Here is an 18,664-nt window from a genome sequence, read left to right on the forward strand (position 1 = left end):
ACTTTACTTTGAAATAACTTAGAAATACCAATTTTCATTTGGACAATTAATATGCCAACTAGAAATCATCCCTGTCTATTTATAAAATAGTACATTTCTGTGAAATTTTTATCCATCGGTGACCTTGAAAGTTGCTATACTTCAATATTCTATAATTAAACTGTTTCCAAATTCAGACTAGCCATCACACTGAATGATAAATATGATGACTATATTTTTAACTATATTCAAGCACACACATCCCAGAAAAGAATATTTTATAACCCCTTGCCAAAAGCACATTTTTTTTTGAAATCAGAATTCTCACAAAATATATGGAATGTATAATATCCATAGGCATAGGTTCAGGTAACATCAGAAGACAGGTAGTAATAATCACTAACACATGTATGACACTCTAAGGTTTGCTCAGCATTTTACAAGTAGTATCTCATTTGATCCTCACAACAACCTGGAAGGTAGGTGTTATTATCAGAAGAGGAAACTGAGGCTGAAAGACGTTAAGTGACTTGCTCAGGGTCACATAACTAGTAAGTGTCTGTGGCTTGATTTTAACTCAGTCTTGATTCTAAGTGCAACGCTCTATCCACTGCATCACCTCAGGAATATATAGAAATAGTCATACACACACACACACACACACACACACACACACACACACACACATATATATATGTATTATGTGTGCATATATGTGCTATATGTATATATAATATATACATATATGCAGTGAATATATATTATATATAGATATTGCTTTCTCTCTCTCTCTCTCTCTCTCTCTCTTTCTCTCTCTCGGAAAGCATTGAACGAAGTTCAAGGTCTAGCAAGCAATCTGGAAACAAGGGAGCTTCTGGAGTTAAAAACATAGATAACTGAGGCACCTGATCCTTACCAGGAGATCTATCTGCATGATTTGAGGGAGCAGAAGAAGGCACCAGTAACAAGCTAAGTGATTGAATAGTTGAGGCAGCCACCACACCAAATGTAGCTGCTTTTAGTCCCTTATACCTTGGTAGGAGCCAGTCCTGAGCAGGCTGGTCTGGAGGCTTCCAGGTGATGATGGCTGAAACTTGTTGGCAGGTTATTGAGTGTGGCAGCAGGAACAGAGAGAAATCCCTTGTGGAGACAGTTCTCAAACATTTTTCTTTTCCCTGGTTTTTCTGAATTTTGGAATTTTTTGCTGTAGGAGTATATTTTGTTTTTAAGAAGTCCCACTTTTATGGGCATGCCATTTAAAGATTATAAGGCACCCATATTATTCTAATTCTACTTGCAATAGTTTGTTAAGGCAAACTCTGTTGCAATGGTCAAGAAGAGTCAGCAAAACATAGGGACATGAAATTATAATTTGATGACTTCTTTGCTTTGTTCCAAGCTCATTGTGTGACCTTAGATGCATCACCTAAACTCTCTGTGAGTGGATGCATTTATATTAGAGTTTTTGTTCTCTCATAAAAATGTAATAAGAGCAGATACAAATAGAAGGATGCAAAATACTGAGAAGTGTAAACAATTTAAAATTATTAAAGATCAACAAACATTTATTTAGTGCCAACTATATTCATAGCAAGGTGCTAGGTTATAGGAGATGATGCAGAGATTAAATAAGAAATGAATACTGCCCTCATGTAGCTTATATTCTAGTAGGAGATCAGACATATGAAAAAGCAGGTATATGTGATAGGTGCATAAGAGAGAGGTAAATGAAGTGCTGTTACTAACTAGGGAAATCAGGGAAGGTTGCGTGAGGAGATGTCATTTGAAGTGAGAATTAAATGGGCTGAATTTCAAAAAGTGAAGATGAGAGGCAGGGAAGTCACATGGATAATGGCATCACCAGAGGTAGTACATCATGGGATATCTACAGTGGATGGAGAGTAGTCCACTTGTCTGGGCATGTGGAAGGTTAGGGTTGTATAAAAGAGAGACCATTGGTCTCAGAGTCAGGTAGACCCAGGTTCAAGTTTTGCCTCTGAAACGGCATCCTAGCTCTGTGACCTTGATCACGTTATTTCATCTCTAGTACCCCCATGCCAATTGGCAAGTCTCTAAGTGGCAGAGTAGATTTGGTTTCTTTATTGGTAGAGGGAGCCCCTGATGAGGAATGATGATTTCACAAGTTTAATGTTTATAAATAGTACATGTTGAAAGAAGTGGTACTAGTTAAGTCATGAAAGGTGCAATTAGATAGTCTTGAACAAGAATAGGCAACCTATGGTCCACAGGCCAAATATAACCCATGATCTAAGAAACAAACAGTACTTGTTACTTAGTTATCATCCCATTTCCTTTCCTCCCACTGCTAAATATCGCTAGCGTAGTAGCACTGGAAAGAGTACTGGTACGGGATTTAGAAACTTTGGATTTCTAGGCCTGACTGTATCTTTTTTTAGTCATATGAAATTGGGCAAATCAATTCCTGTAGCCTTAAGGCCACCATGTGGCCTTCTAAATCCTTAAGTGCAGCCTTTTGACTGAATCTTTTGACTGTTCTGTAAAACTTGGATTCAGTTAAAAGGCCAAACTTAAGGATTTAGTGACCACATGTGATCTTAAAGTCTCAGGTTCCACACCCCTGCTTTAGAAAAAAAAATCACAGAATTTTAGAATAGGATGGGACCTCAGTGGTCATTTGGTACAATTTATACATGAAGAAGAACCATTACAATATATCTAGCAAATGGCCATTCATTCTTTGTTCAAAGACCTCCAAGGGGAAGGTACCCAGGACCTCCTGAAGTAGGCCATTCCATTTTGAGATAACTTTAATATGTAGGAAGTTTTTTCATGACATCAAACAAGAATCTGTAATGCCTATCTACTCCTCCCAGTTCTAATCTTTCTGACCAAGCAGAGTTTCAGCTATCCTTTGAGCCTCAATAAAGAGGCCATATGATTCTATATTGTAAATTACAACAAAGCTATACAAACATAGGAGAGCATTAGTAAAAGCTTGTTTTGGTTCTATCATCCAAAAATTTATTTAAATATTTCTGAAGGTATTTACATTTTCAATCTTTTTTTTAAGTTCCATAAATTCTAGTGGGTTGGGTTTTTTGGGGGAATTTGTCTCTTTCAAATTTTAAAGGGGCCTCCCAAGTTCTAGAAGATAAATCCATGTTCATCAAATCTATATCTTTTACAAATACTCTACTTAGTCACTTTGTCAAATGTTCTAGCCATGCCACATTAGTCCCAGAGAATCTCTGGCATTCTTTCTACTTTGTGAATTGACTTTCAAAGTAAGACTGTATCACTACCCTGTTCAGCCTCTGGCCAGCCTGACTAATGCTGAAAGGAAATTTGCCAAGGAAAACTTATGAAATCTGAGCAAAACCAGTTAAAATTCAAGCTGCCCACCTGTTTTCTCCTTTGAAATCTGACAAAGTGACAGAAAATCTGTTATGTACAAGCTCCTGGAAACACTTTAAAAGGAATAAAAATTTGAGCTCAGGAGAAAGAATCTCCCTCTCTCTCTCTCCCTCCCTCCCTCTCTCTCTCTCTCTCTCTCTCTCTCTCTCTCTCTCTCTCTGTCTGTCTCTGTTGGTCTGTCTGTTTCTTTCTGAGTCTTTTACCATTGTCTAGGTTGGTATTTGATAAAGGTCACTAAATTGTCAATGCATTTATACTGTTCTGTAATTCAAAATAGATGAATGAAAGGATGAGTTTCTCCCTTGCCTCCACTACCCCTTTACAATTAGAAGAATTGGAGAACTTCATTCTTTCATTTGAATCAATTCAATTTAATTCAATTCAAATCAACCAATATTTACTAGGTACCTAGATGTATAAGACATTGGGTCTATAAAGAAACATGAACCAGTCCCTGTAGTCAAGTTGCTAACATGCTGCTGGAAATACAATACACACACACACACACACACACACACACACACACACACATATATATATATATATATATATATATATATATATGTATGTATGAGAAATACAACATAAATGGACAAGCATGTAAATATAAGGAATTTACAAATTAATACATAGTAATTTCTTGAGTGATAGAGTGCTTATAATTTGGGGAATCAGGAAAGTCTTAATTCTGTAGATGGTATCTGAACTGTGCTTTCAAGGAAATCAGGGGTTCAATGAGACAGAATTCAAAATGCCCCCCAGAGCATACAGAGAATATCATTCCATCCAGAATGTAGGCTGATGGACTTGTCTCAGACTGTTCTATCCTGGTACTTAATAAAGGCAAACAGAGAGCAGTCCCTTAGAAAATGTGACAGGGATTTTGCTTGTTTTATATACTGGGGAAGCGAGTAGCTAAGGCCTATAATTGGTGAAAAGCCCCAAACTACAATGCACATATATTCGTTCCTCTCCTTTTCATCTATTCAATCTTCCCTCCTTTTTTTTCCTATGGTCAGTGGCTTCAGTGACAGAACTGTATGAGTCCTTTATGGGGAGCAAGGGTTATTTGACTTTTTTTTGAAATACAAGAGGCCCAATAATGGGAGGGGAGGGGAGAAATTGTGTGTATTGGCAAGGCAATTAATACAACATAGACAATAATTTTCAATATGCCTATGTGGTTCTGTATCACAAAATATAAGAGACTCTCCATATAGAAGGCAGAAGTAAAACATTTATTCAGACACCAGAGAACCAGATCCCAAAACCAATAAGCTCAATCCATCACAGCAGCAAAGAATTCAGTACACAATATCAGAGCAGAGAACCACTCCATCCCATAACCTTCCCACCCCTTGCTGGGGCCTTGGCACCAACACACACAGTCACAGCACAGCACACATCTGCTCTTTCCCTTAGCTCTAACTGCTCTCTCTCTCTGAGCATTTCCTGTGACATACTTTCCTTTTCCTCTCAGCAAGCTCCTCCCACCAAATATGACTTGGCTTCGTGTGATGTAAGCAGGTCACATGGCCAATTAATGGGTGGGAAAGATCTTCAAATCTAAATTGTTATTACATTATGTCAGAGGTTATTTCCTGAGCTTCCATTGTCCTTGTGACTCTGGTTGCCAGGTAGAGGGGAAGAAAACTTAAAATCTTTAACTTTGAAACTGTAAACCTTTAATCTCTTGTCAGTGAAGTTGGATGTATTACATTTTAAGATCCACAAGTGCCTTATTGCATTTTAACTCTGGAGCCTGAAATATCGGGTTGGCCTAGCTTAGGCCTGGCCCTGCACAGGAGAGGATGGTCAAGTATATTATAGGGAAGTTGAATGTACATACATAGAGTCACTTATGCATACACATAAAACAACACTGTTGTCTGTCTTGCAGTTCTGGACAAAAGTTAATCTTCAGAGGGGAACTGGCAGTAAAATATTATGGAATGGTATAAGGTCTTCTTTGTGAGATGACCCGAAGAGTATACTTTTTGGGTCAGTCTATGAATTTTCAAGAAGTTGAGCTGAAAACAGATGGGGAAGCCTCAAGAGGAAGAAAGTCTACTGGATTATAATTTGTTGGATAACATACAGTGTTGGTTATCTTTTCTTTTGGTAAAACTTCCCTTTGATACTCTGTGGTCAGTACACTTACAAGTGGCATAGATATGGGGACTGATGTTAGCTTACTGGGTAGTGAAGAACTGAGGTTATTCCAGGTTTCTGGGAGTCTGGAGTGGGAGAGAAATGGGAAGGAGTTAATAGAGGTGGGGCATCTCTGAAAGCTTTCCTGGGCTCTTTGTGTAATAGGTATTTCTAATACCAGAATCCTGGTGCCTGAAGGATCTAAAGCACCTCAGGAAAGATAGGTAAATAATTTAAATAACACACCTTTGCCATAGGTGACAGGCATATCCAACTCCATCTGGCAGAAAATGAAAGTGAGAATTCTTTCTCAGAAACTTTCTTTTGACTCAGAGGATTCCAGTGAATAATACACAAATTCAGCATTCCCAATTAGACCACCCTGGGAAAGCCAAACACTTTTCTCAGAATTGTACTGGAGATGCCCTCCTCCCACAATTGTGCTTCAAATCCCTCTCAGACTGTAAATGTAGTGTCACATTCTTTTCTTCATTATGCATGAGGGACTGCACTAAACTGGAAGGGAATTGCCTTCTCCAGGCATAAAGAATGTACCCAGATCCACATGTTTAAGCAGGTATTTTTAGACTAAAATGTTTGGGAAGAGCTAAACAGTCCTGGAAGCTTTTACAGATCTGTAGCAAAATGACATTTAGTACAAAGACCTCCCAGAATGTAGGACTTGTCCCATATTTTAAAAATATCAAAGCCTTATGGATCTGGTAAAAATTTCTTGTTTAAGTAATTAATCAAAGTTTTATTTTTAGACATAGACAGACACACAGACACAGAATTTCAGATTTGTAATGGCCATCTTGTCCTATTCAATAAGAATCCTCTCTTTATCATGTTAGCAAGTGGTTATCTGGTCTTTGCTTAAAAACCTCCAACGAAGGGAAAGGACAACATATTTCCCAAGGTAGTCCATTCCTCTTTAGGATATTACTAATTGTTAAGCTTTTCCTTGCCTTGGACCTAAATTTTCCCCTTTGCAACAGGCAGCAACTGACTTTGGTTCTGTCCTCTGGGGTCAAGAAATACAAACCTAATCTCTTCTACATTACACAGTACAAGACAGATCAAATATTTTAAGATAGCTATGGTTCCTCATGCCTTTCCTTTGCCCCTACCCATCATGAATTTTCTGCTGGTAAAATGCCCACAGTTTCTTCAACAAAGCATCATATCGTGTGAACCTGACATTTCATCATCTTCATTTTTCCTCCTTTGGATACTTTTCAGTTTTTCAGTCTCTTTTCTAAGATAGCCTTTCAACCTATCCCTAAGGTTGGACTTAGGACTCTGAGATCTTGGTTTTATAGCAGACCTACTATTACATGTTTCCATCCCTTAGTTTATCACTCAGTTAAAATGGACCCAAAGCAACCTTGCATGCTTCCATTGACTCACATGGAGCATGCCTTGCTCGATAGAATGAGCATGGGATATTTTTGACAGTCATTTGCCCTTTCTGATCTTTGTTTTCATCTATAAATTAGAAACTTGCTACAATAGTGATTGCTGTGGAGTAGGATTTAATATAAGGTGGGTCTTCCTTGGACTTCATCCATATGGATATAATTACTGAAGCAAGGATTTTGCTCTAAGGCATTTTTTTTTTGCCTGGGAAGATGTCCCATGGCTTAGATCCTGAAGATAGCATTATTTAAAAAAGACTCCAATAGGGCTTCCTATAGGGATGGGACCCAACTTAATGATTAGGGACAATTAACAGAATTAGAGGGAGAGAACAGACCTGGAAGAGGGCATAGTCCAAGCTATTATCCAAAAAAAAAGCTAATTATATATGTTGCCAGGATCAAATTCTGTGAGGAAAACAAATCTGGAGGACTATATAGTATTTAAAAAAAAGAAATAAAAATGGAGGCCAGATCAGTAGAACAAAGTCCAGAATAAGTCAGCATGGAAAGTAGCTTCATAAGATGTCTGTTTGATGTCCTTGCCCAGCCATGAGCCAACATACCTTTGTTTATTGGAAGAAAACTATTCATTAAGCTCATAATGGATACAAATCACTGTACTAGACTTTAAAGAGATAGAAAGATAAATAAGACATGGTGTTTGCTTTCAAGGAAGTATGGGTAATTATCTTTCATTATACTAAAATAACCCTTCCAAGGCTACTTCACAACTCCCACTCCCACTAGAAGGCTGGGTCCTTAGAGGATGGCTGACTACTTTTTCCTTTAGGGTTCTAGGAATAACCCTGAGGGTTTAGGGGATTTATCTAGTACTGTCACTTGTAAGTATCTATAGAGTGTTCTTCCCATTGATTACCAGACAGACTTAATTTGCTTTTTGATAGAAGCATTTAATAAGGTTTAGAAGTAGCATCATAAATTTACTAAGAACAGAAGAAAATGTCCCCCCCAAAGTCTGTGAACACACACTCCTTCAAGTATGTAAGGAATTCAAAGGAAATGTACTCAAACCTAGCTTCTAGTTGGTGGAAGTCCTTTTCTTCCCTTTGTATGGTACTCTTGAAGTTCACTTAAAATATGAAGTCACTTTCTCCAGGTTCCTTGTGGAGCAATACATTTCTCTTCCCAGTCTGTTCTTGGCTCCCAAAGGAGATACTGCTCTCAGTTGCTACTGTCTTCGGGAATGGAATGGGCAGGTGGGATGGCAGGATGTTGATGGGAAGATGGAAGTCCAAAATCATCTGCACTCTTGAAAGCTTGCAAGGTACTCCTCTGCCAAGGAAGTGGGTGGGGGTGAGCTAGGCTGTGGCCAAAGCCAAGGTGTTCTCTTTCCCTTCTCCACAAATGACTCCTTGTCAGGTGTGTTGTAGGAAAGTTTTCTTCTGGCTTATGCTCATTCCAATCATTCCTCTACCAGATGCTTGAATGAATAATTTGGTTTCTCAACTGCTTTTCTCTTTGATAAATCATTCGCAGGGCATAACCAAGTTTCCCCTTCCAATCTGAACATTATTCTGTCAAAGGTCAAGGGTACCATGGTGTAGAACATCTCATTAGTTACATTAATCAGGGTTGAAGGGTACACCCTTCTTATCATATGTTCTCAGTTGTGAGAGGATACCTCATTATGCAAATATGTGAAGATGTTTGAAACTTCTGAAAGGTCACAGAGGTATACTGAGTAATCATTATAGAGGCCTCTGAAGGGCCTTTCCAGATTCCCTTTAATGCTAGTACCTTCCCTCTGTTTATTATCTCCAATTTATCCTGTATGCATTTTATTTTAATATGGCTATTTGCATGTTATCTTCCTAATTAGACTTGAACTCCTTGAGAAGTGGGACTATCTTTTATCTTAGCATAGTGTCTGGCATCAGTGGGCACTAAATAAATGCTTGTTGACTGACTGACTGACCAATTCCTAGAAGAAAGCATCTCAATGATGGTGATATAGCTAAAAGCAAGGAAAGGCATTGGGACCCAGACTGGAGATGATTCAAGCCTAGTTTAATATTGGGAAAGAACTGCATGCCACAGAGTAAGTGGACTCTTATGGACAAGTATTATCATTACTATTGAAAAAAGGAAACCAAAAAGTCAGAGGCCCAGTCAGCTTTGCATTATTGTTTGAAGTTCCAGGTTTACACCTTAACTAGGACAAAGGAAGGAACAAGCTTTTCTGAATCCTTAACCTTCCCTCAAGACAAATAATGTTGTGCAGGGGAAAGGACACTGAATCTGGAGCCATAATACTGGATTTAAATTCCAGCTCTACCCCTTCCTGCTCGTGGAGGATTGAGCAAGTCATTTAAACTGTCTGAACCTAACTTAGTTTCCTCATCTATAAAATGGGGGGTTGGACTAGATGATTCCTAAGGTCCTTTTTAAGTTCTAAATCTTGATGTCTTATAACATTTTGAATCTTCTTTTGTTATACACTTCGTCTTTTTTACATTATAGTTATCAATATTTATATCCTACTTCCCTAACTAGATTATAAGCTCCCTGAGGGCAGGGCTCTTTCCTTATTCACATTCGTATCCCTGTTGCCTGGCACAAGCCTTTGAATATAGTAGGTCCATTATTTTTTTTTAATTGAACAGATCTGGTTTGTTGGCAGTGAAGTATCCATCCCACTAAGGAAGGAGCTGAGCTTTCACACTCCCCTGATTAGGATGCAACTTGGAATCTTTGGAATCAGTTCAATCTGGGGCATTCTTAAACTAGCTCCATCTAGTTTTTTAAACAGTAAATTTCCAAGCAAATGATCTCATAAAAAAATACATAGAAAAGAGAACCACAAAAAGTTCTGGAAAGTTTCGTGTGACTCATGTGCTTTATTTTTTTTTCTTTCCTTGTTATGGTGTTAATTAGGGATATGTTCTCCTGTTCCTGGCCCAATCCAGGCCTTTGTAACTGGAGCTTCACCAACCCAATGTGTACAAGCTCCCTCTCCCTCCCCTCAACCATTCCTCCTTCCCCCTCTACTTTTCCCTTCAAATGATCCAGGTTTGTAAGAAGTTTTTTTTTTAATTTCTAATTTCTAACTATGTGTCTATCTATGTCTCTATCTATCTGTTTATTTATTTATTTAATGACTAGAAGTGGCTGAGTCCAAACACAAGCTGAGTCAATCCTTTTGCTTAATTTTTTCCCATTGCTGTCAAACCTTTTCTGCTTTATGTTTGAAAAATAAAAATCTGCTTTTGCAGTGCTAACTTTACAACTGATAAATCTGTCTAAATAATGTTAACACCTTCTACAAGGTCAAAGGGGCTTGGAGGTCAACGTGAGTCTTCCAATCCAGGAAGAATGTAGACATATCTCCCACTTAATTCCACACATCATTTGTTCTGCAGTTGGAAAGCTTAATGGTCAGGTTTATCTAATATTCTATTCCTCCCCACCAAAGTTTAAAAACGTATTCACATCAAGAATGTGCTATCTGCACATCTCAAAGACCTTTATAATTGTACGTGAATTCTGAGAAACAGCCTTGGGAGGTTGATAAGTAATGTACTTCTTAGAGAGTTAGGAAACTAAAAGTTGATTATTTATCCAAGGTTATAGAAAAAAAATTTGGGGCAAGGATTTTATTAGTTAAAAAACCCTGGTTTTGGAATTGGAGGATCCAGATTCAAATTCTACCCCTGCTGCTTACTATCTATATTATCACAGTCAAATTGTTTCCCTTCTCTGAATGTAATTTTCCTTCTTCTTAAAATGAAATGATTGGGCTACAACTACAATTTGGGGCCCATGAGAGGAACAAAAAATTAACAATAAATGATAACACAATGGAAGAGAAGCCAAGAGTTCCTTTTCTTTCATTTTCCCTTCTTCCCTTCCTTCCTATAGTCCTTCCTTCCTTTGTTTCTTTCCTCCCTCCCTCCCTTCCCTCCTTCCTTTCTTCTTTCTTTTCTTTCCTTTTCTTTCTTTCTTTCCTTCTCTCTTTCTTTCTCTCTTGCTTTCTTTTTTCTCTTTCCTTCCTTCCTTCTTTCTGCTACAAAAACTTAGTGGTCACTTCTAGCAGGAATTAGCTTTTCATAATGAAGAAAATAATGGAAAAGAAGAAACAATGGAAGAATTCCACAAGACTAAAAAAAATTAGTGAGTATAACCTCAAAAAAAGGGAATTATGTAGAAAATGATAATAAATGACATCTAATTCTTGCACCAATCCATGATGTTTCCTTAGAGAAACAAAGACAGATGTGACTTGGATACCTTAACTCTCCAATAAAATATACAAGTTAGGGAATTCTGGTCATGTGAAAACTTGTCTTGACCAAAACAAACAAACAAGCAAAAATCTCACATACTTTTCATTCTTCTTGTTCTTAGTTACTCCATCACTATTAGACTCTCTTGATATCAATTCCTATTTTTGTTCCCTATATTCATTGATTTTTTTGCAGTATAGTCAGTAAAGAATGTGTTTTATATTTCTGCCTTTTTATACTTGTTTAAAATGTCTCTATGCCCTATCATATGCTCTACTATTTGTAAAGGTATTATGTGATCTAGCCAGCTAGGCGGCACAGATTCAGGAAGACCTGAGTTTGAATCCAACATGAGATACTAGCAGTGTGACCATGGGCAAGTCATTTATCTTGTTTGCCTCAGTTTCCTCATCTATAAAATGATCTGGAGAAGGAAATGGTGAACCATTTCAGTATCTTTGTTAAAGAAAATGGGTCACAAAGAGTTAGGCACAACAGAACAAGAATAACAAACCACATGATGCTCAAATATATGCATATTCTTTGATGTCCCCATTCCAAACAAGCTATACATATTTTGAATCTAACTTTTCCAGTGCCCTATTTAGTTCTCTGTTTTCTTTTTTGTTAGATTTATTCGTCTCTGAGAAAAGGAAAATAGGAGTCACCAACAAATATTGTATTACTGTCGTCTTTTTTTCAATTAATTTATCTTTTCCTTCATGAATTTATATTATTCCATTTGGTACATGTTTGTTAATGATACTGTTTCATTGTCTATGATGATTACTATTCAGAGGAAAATGACTGAGACCCTACAGGACTAATCTATGCACAGGAAACAAATACAGAATGGAGATAGAGGCTTATACCTAGCTGGCTACTAATAAAAGAAACGACATATTTTGAGACAACTCATGGAAAATGGTAGTGGAAGTGCCAAGCAAATAAGAAAAAGTCTATTCCTAGGGGAATTTCAGCTCAGTTTTCATGATTCATAAAGTCCAGATGAAGATTAATTCTGTGAAATACTTCTCTAACTGTAACTTGTCATTCTCTGTGAGATGCAGGCATTTACAGAGCGGGGAGTGGAGGTGCATATTTATGCTGGGAGAGTTGTTCAGTGGGTGAGGAAGCTGACTTTGACCTAAAGCTGGTAAGAGAGGTTTTACCCCAATAGGGCTCCTTAGGAGGCAAGACTGACATGGAATTGGACTTTGTGCCTTGCCTACAGCATGTGCTGGAAGCAACAGCATGAGTGTAATTGGCAGAGTGCTTTGTGAATCACTACAAGTCAAAACACTGTAATTCAAGGACTGCCTTGCTTAGAGAACATCTTGTTCTCTTTATTCCCCCTCACTTAATTTTTCTCTTTATTTCAATACTTTTCATATTGTTTCTTGTAATTCAACTACTTAACATCCCCAAGCATGTGCACATAGGGTTTATATTAATGATGCCATTTAATGGTCTTTTTATGGTGCCTAGTAAGGTTGATTTTTTTTCTGTCACAGAAGAAAAGTGAATTGAGAAGCTTACATAAAACAGTCACTTCACTGCTCTGCACTCAGTGATTAGTCTATTTGTCAGGTATCTTTCACTGTCAGTTGAAATGTTTAACTGGAAAAAAGCAAATGAGTGACTTGCTGTCATTGCCTGTTATCACTAAGAAAAAAAATGAAACTTCTCCTTGCTCATGTGAGAGAATCACTCTGATCCTCAGAGTAATATCTATTTATAAATAGAAACTAGGCTCAATGACCTTCACACTCTGGGCTTCATGGTCCAGGTGGGATATTGGGGGCCTACCAGCAAAGATACATTTTCTTAGACCTCTGTGTCTCACTAAGAGTTTACTTTGGGAAATCTTCAAGCAGGTTCAAGTCTAGGTTTCCACAGATACTTGTGATAGGATACCCAGCTCCAGTGCAAGCACTCAAAGTAAAAATTGGGTAGAGCAGACATAGAAACTTCTTAAAGCACTCACATTACTCCCAGAGGTCCCATTAAGAAGATAACTAAGCTTGGGACTGTAGTGGGACAAAACAGTCTAGGGAAATCCTCACAGGTTCTTATGTCATGCATTCTACATTCACTGTGTCAACCTAGAGTATAAATACTCCCCAAAAGGAAAATACACTTTGGGGCTCCTGGAAGGCAACTATTGTTTTGTCCTGGTAACTCACTGTAATATTGTGTATGTGTGGGTAGATCTGGGCTGAGGTGGGAAAGTCCTAATCTCCCATTCTCCTCCCTTGCCACTAATTCAATTACACTGAGCATCAAAATTACTATGGATGGCTTTGCTCATACATATAAATCTAGAGAACAAAAATGAGTGCAAAATGTACATATAAGTACAAAGAAATCACAAATTAATGATGCGAGCACCATGGAAGGAGATTATTCAAAGAATGATTCCTGGAGGAAGGCTTCTTGGGGAGGTAGCATGATATAGCAGAAAGAGAATTGGATTTGGAGAATAATAACCTGGGGCAGCTAGGTGATGGGCCTGGAGTGAGGAAGACTCAACTTCCTGAGTTCAAATCCTGCCTCAGACACTTACTAGCTGTGTGACCCTGAGTGAGTCACTTAACTCTGTTTGCCTCAGTTCCTCATCTATAAAATGGGCTGGAGAAGGAAATGGCAAACCAGTCCAGTACTTTTGCCAAGAAAACCCCAAATGGGATCATGAGAAGTTAGACATGAGTGAAAACCACTGAACAACAACTTCAGTTCAAATATACCTTGTCACCTCTGTAACTTTGGGGAAGATAATTTATCTTTCTGGATCTCAGATTTCTTACATATAAAATGAGTGGAATGGACTAGATGTTCACTGCTACGCCTTCTAGCTCTTAATCTATGCTGCTTTGGTAAATGAGGGCTAAAACCTGGCTAGGCTGAATAATAATAATAATAACTAACATTTCCATAGCACTTATGTGCCAGGCACTGTGCTAAGTGTTTTATAATTACTGTCCCCTTTAATCCTGATGAAAACCCTGGCAAGTAGGTGCTATAGCAATCCTCGTTTTACAGATGAGAAAACTGAGGCAAACAGAGATTAAAGCGACTTGCCCAGGGTCATATACCTAGCAAATATTTGAGACTGGATTCTCACTCAGGTCTTCCTGGCTCCAGGCCTTGTGTTCTCTATCCACAGCAGCAAGGTCTAAAAGAGCTGCCTTGACCTTTGGTTTTAAAAGTTTTCACTAAAATAAAATACGTGTTCACAACTATTCCTTGCTTGCTTTTAGGTGACATAGAAACCTATAATTCCTTCTTCTCTTTTTTGGACATTTTAGAATCATTCTCTTTTCTCATACATTGTGTACTCAGTTCCCAAGAAAAGTTGTGACTTAAAAACTGTGCCCGATATGGACGCTTCAGCGTCAGGTCATCAACTTCCCTAGTAGGAATGAGAGAAAGAACATTTACTTATTTTTCTCCTTTAGGTCTTGGCCACTGTAACCTTCTTCTGTCAGTCCTCATTGTCTGAGTTAACCCTTCACATATTTAACAGCAAGCATTTATCGGGCACCTGCAATCACATAAGGATTGGGCTAAAGTTCTAGACACGCAAACAGGAGAAATGGTATAGTCCCTGCCCTCAAGGTGCTTACACACACCTAGAAGCATGTAACATGTATGTAAAACACATGAATATGTTCATAAACACATAAATAAAAATACATAAATGTGGAAATGGCACACCACTTCAGTATCTTTGCCAAGAAAACCCCAAATGAGGTCACAAAGAGTAAGACACAACCAAAAACACCGAACAACAAGAAGAATACAGACAAGAATGTTCTGGCCAAAGGGCTCTGAGAAAATCTGGACATCATTTTCAGTGGAGTTAATGAGGAAAGGCTTCGTAGAAGAGTTGATACCAGAATTGGACCTTTAAGCATGAGAAAGAATTCAACGGATGGAGATGAGAAGGATGGGGAAAGTTTAATACATGGGAGATGGCATGTTAAGTTTAGAAAACAGCTATGACTGGGATGTACAGAGGCTGAATTTAATATAAGTCTGGAAAGGTCGGTCAGAGACCAAATGCAAGAGTCTTGATGCTAGGCTAAAGAGGGTGTGTGTGTGTGTGTGTGTGTGTGTATTTTTTTCCTAGGCAGTGAGGAACTACTGAAGGCTTTTTAGCAAGAAGACTTGACTAGGCATTAATAATAACTATGCATTACTAAAAAGTGATAGTGATGAAGCCCTTTAAAGTTGGTAATCTGCTTTAATATATATCATCTCATTTGTGTCTCATAATATCCCTTTGAGATACATACTACAGGCGTTATTGCCATAACACAGAAAAAGAAATTGAGACTTAGAGAGGTTAGGTGACTTATTGTCACACAACTTGTAAATATGAAAGACAGGATTTGAATTTGGGTCTTCCTAACTCCAACCCCTACACCCATCCATAATGTTTCCATTAGGATGGTGATTTTTGGCAATCAAATGGATGATAGATAGTAGAGTAAAGAGAACAGAAGCAAGGAGATCCAAACACATTTGGAAGAGTACCATGAATCTGGAGCAGACATTTTTGGTGTTTGTGGAGGGGGAAGAATAATAGAGAGCAAAGAGGAAAGATGATAGAGAGAAGTTAGGGAATTTTTTTTTAGGTGAGAGATCATGAACAAATGCATCAGATGCAGGAACAAGGAAGAACAAATACCTTAGTTGGCCTAAGAACTAACCTTTTCCCTAGACTTCTGCAAACTACAGATTATTTAACAAGGTATAGTGCCTCTGTAGTAGATTGTGAACTCTGTGAGGACAGACAATATTTTTTACCTTTTTTTGTATACCCAGCCCTTAGCAAAATGTCTGACACATAATAAGCACATTTACTGAAAAATTGATGTGGATAGAAAAAAATTTTAAAAATGAACAACTGAATAACATAATTTCATTAAAAAAAATTAAAAAAATGCAATACCTCTGCTATTGGCTATGTAACTTTAGGCAAGTCACTTATCCTCTCAGTGCTCCTAGCAAATTTATAAGTTTAAAAAAATTTCTGATGGCTAATGGAGTTTCCACATCCTTACAAACATGAAAGTACAGGTGTGGACCAAAAACCCATGACAAAAAGTTAAACACAATAACAAGGAGATCAAAAGAACCTAAAAAGCTACCTTAATCAGCAAAAATTTGACCTAATTGCCAAGTGGAGAAATATAGCAGCCAATGGCAACAAACAATTTGGAATATAAAATAATTTGTAAAATACTATGGAGGATGATGAAAGATTATGAACACTATTATCTCATAAAACACGGAATCACTCATGGTAAAGCCAGTTTAAAGAATGTTTGGCAAGATTCTCAACCAAACAAAGATTTTCTGAGGCAATGTAAGGGTGAAAATGGGAGGAAACCATAAATAAAAGAAAAACAGAAAAGATTTGCAAAGATTTTTTGATAGTATAAGTCCCTATAAACCTTATATTTTCTCCTTTTTTTAGCTTTGATTTCATTTTAATATTTGTTTTTGTCTTATGGATTCATTGCTTTCTCTTTCATCCATCCTAATATTCAGGGAGCCCAATTCTTGGATGAGAGCTACCATATTTATTCTAAGCTATTAATTCTCCTTGCCATTCTTTCCTCCTTAGCCATCATTTCATTTAACATTGCATTTTGTATATCTTACTTCCTGTCTTCAAACTGCTCTTATACTACTTGTGGCTAGAATTTCCTTTTCTCTGAGTCACAAATTAGAATTGTTAATTAAAAAATAGCAATAGCTAGCTTTTAGATAGTGCTTTAAACTTTATAAAGCATTTTATACATGTTAGCTTATTTGATCTCCACAATCATGATTTAAAGATGGTTCTATTATTATGTCCATTCTACAGATGAGGAAATTGAGTCTAGGAGAGGTGACTTGCCTAAGGTTGCACAGCCAGTAAGTGAAGAATGAAGGATTTGAGCTCTAAGCCCATCATTATCCACTACACCATGTAGGAGCCTCTTGTTAGTGTTGTTGTGGAGTTACTCTCTTCTTCTAGGTGTTTCTTTCAATCAATCGTATTTCCTCATATGTCTAGAAATTTCGTTTGTTTCTCATATCTCCAGTTTCAGGTCCTAGACTGGGCCTTTGTACTTGATCTAGACTGTTAATTCCTACACTCTGAAATGGTGTGAGAAGTTACTTCTTGGGCCTGGATACAGTGTCTAATACTAGCTCTTAATCTCTTCAAGAATTCCTGGAATGTGGTTCTGTCTCCAGGTGGCTTAATTTAGGCTTTGGCCTTGGACTCTTCTCTGTCTACTTTTCCTTGTACAGTCCTAAATGTGAAGTTGGTTTTATCACTTTCTTTTGAACTTACCCAGCCCCAACTAGCCATTCTCTGGTGGAAACCTAGTAGTAGGTCTCCTGTAAGATCCCAGGTGATGCCTTAGCCTTTTCTTTTGCCTGGGTTCGTTCTGGGGATGTGGAATAGGTTATATGAGCATGGGACCATCTGGGCTCTTGCCTGGCCTTGTCTTCTGTTGTAACTTGGGTGAGGCTTCCTGGACACCACAGTGCCTAAGCATTGGTCTAACCTTCTCTTCTGTTGTGGGTCTGGGATGCTTGCATGATTTGCCTTCTATGTAGCATGATTTGATTCTACTCAGAACCTCTGCAGTATTCTGGCAGACTTTTTTTCTGTCAAGTCTTAGACAAGAAGATAAAAGCTTTATTTTTGTTTTTGTTTTGAGTTTTCTATAATTTTTCCTTCTGGTGCATTTTCAAAACTTTACTTGGGGAAGGTGGAGTGGTGAGATGTTCTAGTATGCTTTCAGCTTTCCATAATGTCAAAGATTTTTCCATACTTGTCTCCCCCCCACCCCAACAAAGATGATAGTCACCTCACTTGGACTCTAATATTATGGTCTTGATTGTAATTATAGGAAAGGTGGAAAAGACATTAATGATAACACAGTCTATAAACATTTATTAAGCACCTACTGTGTGTCAAGAACTATGCTAAGTGCTGAGGGTACAAAAAGAGCAAAAGACAATTCTTTCACTTGAGGAGCTTATAATCTAATGAGGGGGATAGCAGAAAACAAATATATATATATATATAAGGTAAGCTGTATATAGGATAAGGAGGAAGTAATTAACCAAGGGAAGGTACTAGAAATAAGAGGGGTTGAGATTAAACCAAATATAAATAGATGATATTTTTGTAGAAGCGACATTGCAATATAGTCATTGAAGGATCTATTTTCAAGCTATCTGAAAGGGGGTAGTCAGTGATATAGCAAGGATGTTGGGAGGAAAATGGATTTTATTAATATATAGAAAAAGGTCAATGGGTGAGTTGGTGGTGAGATTGGATTCTGGGGAGAGGAATCATATCTGGATGCTTTGCCTCATCCCTCTGCCTACTGAAGAAATTTAGCTCAAAGTCTTGATATTTCAAAGGAACTGTAGATTTATCATTTACTTGTCTCCTTTCAA

The sequence above is a fragment of the Trichosurus vulpecula genome, chromosome 9 (assembly GCF_011100635.1).
Source record: "Trichosurus vulpecula isolate mTriVul1 chromosome 9, mTriVul1.pri, whole genome shotgun sequence".
Classification (NCBI taxonomy): domain Eukaryota; kingdom Metazoa; phylum Chordata; class Mammalia; order Diprotodontia; family Phalangeridae; genus Trichosurus; species Trichosurus vulpecula.